We start from the raw sequence: 6,000 nt of genomic DNA on the forward strand, positions 1-6,000 counted from the left end.
ATGTGGTATGTGTCACCCTAGTATATATATTTTTTATGTAATAGCACATACATGTATCCTGGTCTCACATTGGACAGTAATTAAAATATAAAGGGACAGTACCACATCTCAATGATGTTACCTCCTCTGCAGATCAATGTTTTTTCAACTGGAATAAACACATATTTACCGAGCACACAGTATCGGCCCACTATGGCGAAGCACCACTTAGTAAAAATGGGCATAAACCCCTTCTTAGGATAAATGAAATCTTATTAATGTTTGGGGCGAAAATGCAACTAAAAATTCCAGAGCCAAATAAATGCAACAGGTCCTGGGAGAAAACAGTAGACGAGAAATAGTTCATTGTTATTATTATTATTATTATTATGTATTAGTCATATGCACTCCCTGTTTGTACAAAAATGTTCTCCTCACATCCATCACTGGGAAGAGAGAACCCTGTCACCTCTGCACTCGCCCCCTCCCCGGGAGGATATAAAAGTCAGTTTTATCTCTGTGTCAGAAACTGTGGATTTTAACAGCGAGAGGAACACAACTGGCCAGAAAACATTTGGCACAAAACCCTGGTGCTAGTAGGGAGAAATTCAAGGACATGAGGTATGAAAGGAAATGTATTCATGTCTTTCTAATGTAAATGTTCCTTTCCTACATCATCCTCCGCCACAAATAAGAATAACAATGTTACCAAATGTAGAAGATAAATGTCACAGAAAACAATAATATCAGTACGTTTCCCAGACTTTAGAGCACAGCAACAATGTCATAGGCGCTCACAAAAGCACACTCCGTCTCTTAGGGGGGCCTTCAGCTATTTCACTGGAATATAAATGCAGACGCACTTTGTGGATCCAGTTCCATAGGAGAGGAAATGTGTGTTTTGTCCCCACAGACATACATCACAGAGCCACTTTCTTTAAGATTACAAGACAAAGCGCAACAGGATGGATGGTCTAAAAGTCAGTGGTCTCTGTAGGTTCTAAGTAAGGAGCTTTTTGTACAGACACTTTTCTCCCGGAGTCCAAACCCAGGTTCTGTGTTGGGTCTATTATTTTCTGCCATCTGCTCCCCATCCACTGCTAAAACTGCTCTGTGCCGCCATGGTGAAGATCTGACAGTACAAGCAGCACCAACACGCACACGGGATAACGATGCCCACATACCGCATAGAATAAGGATTATAGGCAGCAATATTGCGGGTTGCCTGCCGCTGTCAGCGGGTTGGGGATGAGGCACAGTCAGCCACAGTCCTCACTGGCATCCTAACACACGGGGAGGGGAGAGGGGGTGTTCTCTTGAGCCCCTCAATTATTTGTTTCATTTTATTTTCTCACTGTGCCTAATTGCAGAGCCTCTCTATAGGATTACAGAACTATTACAAGCAGCGTGCTGATGAAATCCCACCACGTTTAACAACAGAGAGCTGGCTATACATGCCCCACTGAATTCTGTGCTTTTCTATCCAATTAGACATATGCACTCATTTCTCTTTCCCCAAACAGTTTGCTGTGGAGGGGCACACACAACAATCAGCTGCTATGGGACGATTGCTCACGGCCCCCGTTACCTGGGGCAGGTACTACTGAAATAAATGAGAAGTGACCCCTCAGCTCCGACCAGGAATCATTGAAGCCTGTCCCATACATTCAATATCACTGAGCTCTTCCAGGAACTGATTCAGCGCAATAGCTCACGTTGTTTTAGTAATACTACTAATAAAACAATTAGAACAATCAGAATATATCTACTGTGCATGTATGCGATTGAGTACACACAGAAATGCCCAATCTGGAGAGAGGCGGAGTTAGTTCAGCTTCATTCTGTCATTTGCTATATCGATATACACGACTAGAGGTATCTCCACTGGATTCAATACTCAACACACACATCTGTTGAGTTAAACGATAGGAACAATTATATTTGGTATTTCAATCTGTGTAGAGTATCAGATTTTTCAATTTGACTTTAAAAGAACAATTCCATTTGGGTGTTTAAAAGGAGCAAAAAAAAGCACATATCCTTATATACAGATATTATATGTAAACATAAGACAGATTTCGGGCTAAATTTTGGGTAACGGACCGAAAATTTGGGGTTCCCATTGAGGTACAAATATATCAAGCCGATAGAAAGCAATCTGGGGCCCTGTCTATTACATTATTATTAGGAATGAGTACTTTTAGCACAGGAGAGAAAGCCACCTCTACTATTCTCAACTGTTCATAAGGGGAAACACAAGAGAAGTGCAGCAAGTGACACACAACACAGGCAGGTATAATCCAACACCCAGAAAGGGTATCATGTCACCCCCTGCAAGGGCAAAATCACAAAAAGAAAGGTCAAAATCCCACAAAGAAATGTCAAAATCCCATTAGGAAAGAACCATTCGGAGCAAAGAAATGAAATCAGAGAACCTCAATCTTATGTCAGACATCTCAAAGCAGAATCCAAGGAAGGAAACCTCAGCCACATGCACAGACTGCCTACCATACAATGACTATAGATGAATGGGGCTTGGCTATGAGGGTTGATTAATAGGACTGCAGCTTAATGGAGCCCTTGCTGAGGTTCAAATAAAAACACTAAGACCTTGGGTACTAGCATGTATCGCCCCCTAGGGATCTGAAGGCTTCCCCAGGTCAACCTCTGTGATGTGCTCAGCAAGAGATGACCAGGAGTCATTTACATGTGAGAAGAGACATGTGAGCTGAGACGGTCCGCAGGTAACACTGGACACGTCTCTGTGAGGGTAGTTCGGCGGAGAAGATTGAGAATTACAAAAAAATGAATGTATTATTTTTATTAACCTGCGATAGCCATCCTTCGCCTTTCTCCATGTAGAGTCATACACACACTGCTCTGTGCACCAAAGACACAGTATACTGTGCTTCATATATCCAACTGAACAATCTGCAATAGTAAATGCTATTTGTCCTTATTCTCGTTGAAGAACATAAACCATTTTATAAAGTGCAGTGCACAAGTAAATACAAATAAATTAAAGTTTGGGTGAATACAAACTCATTCATTGCTCACTGGACTGCATGGAGTCCTGACAAATGTCTCCATTTAGGTATTATGCTAATGCAGTTATGCGAGGAAAAACACAGACTATGAGGAGGAGAGGTTACCGCAAAAGAGGGATCTCAAACAATACAAGATGAAGTTCAAGCCCACAGTGGTTTCCTCTGCGCGTTACAGGGAGAATGGAATGAGAGGTTTAACCACACATCAGGAGAGACTGTCCATCCCACCTGATGATACCAACGTGACACCAGGAGAATGAGAAAGAGAGAGAGGCAGAGAGAGGGCCAGAGAGTGATAACACAGCTACCTCAGAAGAATGAGAGGGAGGGAGACACAAAGGGAGGGTGTGTGAGAGAGAAATGCGAGACAGACAGATAAAGAGAAAGAAATAGCTATAACCCCACCTGAAGACAATAGTGATCGCACTTGATGAAGAGATGGAGAGAGAGGAGTGATGAGAGTCAAAGCAATGGGATATCATTGAGATGGGAGAGAGAGTGAGATGAGCCAGGAAGAGAAAGGGAGATAATAAGAGGGGGGGGGGGATAGAGAGAGAGGGAGAGAGGGAGAGAGGGAGAGAGGGAGAGAAGAATGAATCAGGGTGAGGCAGTGAGAAGATGCAGAAGAAGAGAGGGTGGGGACATAAGAGATCCCCTCACACCCTCTATCTTGGGCACAGAGGGTTATTCCTGCAATCAGCTGTCTCTCCGGTCATACAATGTTAACATCTGGCTGTCTCTCAGAAAGGGCCAGCAATCCCCGGACGTCTTTCTGTCTCTTAAGTAAATTGACTTCACATGGTGACACTGCTGCATCTGAACATTTTCAGCACCACCAACAGCTCCAGACTCACTAAATATATATACATCTGTGCTCAAAGAACCCAGACACCATCCCAGGTTTGCTTTACAGCCCCCACACAGAGACAATCCGCAGATCCATGCTGGATACCTCTGAACAGCGCGATTTCCAGTCACCCTATCCCCAATATGCCCACAAGATACTATTACTAAGATACCTGGCTGCTTACCCCATAATAATTCTATACAGATTGACCCTGCTCTGCAAACTGACCTTCTCGACCCATAGATGCTTTGCAGACCCCGCCCCCCACAGAGATATTCTGCAGACCCCCTAACACATATAGATGCTCTTCAACCCCCTTAACACACACGCCCTGCATACCCCTTAAATATATACAGATACTCTGCATACCCCCTAAATATATACAGATGCACTGCAGACCCCCTAAATATATACAGATACTCGGCATACCCCCTAAATACATACAGATGCACAGTAGACCCCCTAAATATATACAGATACTCGGCATACCCCCTAAATACATACAGATGCACAGTAGACCCCTAAACACATTGAGATGATTTGTGGTTCCCATAAGCACACAGAAAAATGATCTGCACCCCCCCCCCGAACCCAAGATCAGTATATCCACCCCGCCCCCCCACACACACAGACTCTGCAGACCGCCCCCCCAACAAAAAATGCTCTGCAGACCCCACCTCACACACAGATGCTATGCAAACCCTGAAACACACACAGATGCTCTGCACACCCCACGCCCTCTCACTATATGTCAATGCTTTGCAGATCTTCACTACGCATAGAGATGCTCTGCAGATTTCATCAGCACTCCCCCCACCCAAGACCCTCACCTGCTGTCCCCGGTATCCGACGGTCGCCCCGGTGCTCACAGGACGCCCCCCTGTGTTAGATAATCCCCCCCTCCCCCCAGTGTCGGACGGTCCCCCCGGTGCAAACAGGACGCCCCCCGGTCCCTCACATCCTCCCGGGCGCGCGCTCTGTCAGGTCTGCGGCTCGCGCTCTGCTCTCCTTGGAAGGTGACGTCACCCTCTGGGATCAGCTCGAAACGGGGGGGCTACGTTTAACAATGACATCATCACGCAGGGATCACGTGCGGAGAAAGAAAAAAAAGGGTTTTAAAGGGCCGCATGGGATACACGTGGAGGGAGAGGCTCCAGCAGGAGGGCTGAGAAAGTCTTCCGCCCTCATAATAATAATAATAAGAATATTATTAATAATAATATGACACAGAGTTTCTCACACCGGTTTCACGGAGGTTTTTTGGACTTGTTAATGTGGACATGCAGATTGTTTTGAATCTTCTGTAACCTTTTATTCATTCCTTTAAAGCAGAAATCCAGGCTGGGGGAATATATTTTTTTTAAATTGATTTTCTTACATAATTGGAACCTCACTATTTTCATCTTGGCGACACTAGACACACAGATACCCAACAAGCTCTGAGAAACCTCAAACATAATATGTATATGTATATAAGTGTTAAAATGAGTGCTAGTGGGCGTGGCTAAATGTATACAACAAAAAACTAACAAAGATGCTCAAAGCCACTTCCAATGTGCCAAAAATACACAGTGCAATACCTATATATTCTCTTGAAAAAGGGTCATTTAGTTTAACCCTTTGTCCAAAGCGTCTTAAGCCTGCTGCCACTTCAAGGCATGACCGTTAGCAGGTCCTAACACTCCCTGAGTTAAAATTCTTATTTACTTCTATAATTAGGGGAAGAATGATCAGCATTGGATCTGTCGTAACCCGCTAAGACGCTTTGGCCAAAGGATTAAACTAAATGACCATTTTTCAAGAGAATATATAGGTATTGCACTGTGTATTTTTGTCACATTGAAAGTAGCTTTGGGCATCTTTGTTTTTTGTTGTCGACACTTCGGTATGCAAGATAATCACAGATGAAGTTATGTTATTTAAAGGTTCCTCTCATGGGGAAATAATATGATAGCCAAATCTTACAGGTTCCAACATCATTGGCTACAGGATCCTATTGGACAATAAAAGCAGTGATGTTGTTTTGTCTGGGGAGAACTGGCACCTAAAATGGTAATTATCTCATGAACCGTTAATGCTGAAAGTAACGGGTTCAACTCCAGGGGCCCCCACCCTTTTCCAAAAATG

At 44.0% G+C, this 6,000-nt stretch overlaps 1 protein-coding gene across 1 annotated transcript in view; it reads right to left on the minus strand.

Annotated features, from left to right (window-relative positions):
- PTPRS (protein tyrosine phosphatase receptor type S) overlaps positions 1-4,847 on the minus strand; it is a 170,790-nt gene extending 165,943 nt beyond the window's left edge. Inside the window, exon 1 of the mRNA XM_075611398.1 lies at positions 4,704-4,847. The gene's annotated coding sequence lies outside the window, so the exon portion shown is untranslated. The remainder of the gene's footprint in view (positions 1-4,703) is intronic.
- Between the last annotated feature and the right edge of the window lie 1,153 nt (positions 4,848-6,000).

This window comes from Ascaphus truei, chromosome 8, assembly GCF_040206685.1.
Source record: "Ascaphus truei isolate aAscTru1 chromosome 8, aAscTru1.hap1, whole genome shotgun sequence".
NCBI lineage: Eukaryota > Metazoa > Chordata > Amphibia > Anura > Ascaphidae > Ascaphus > Ascaphus truei.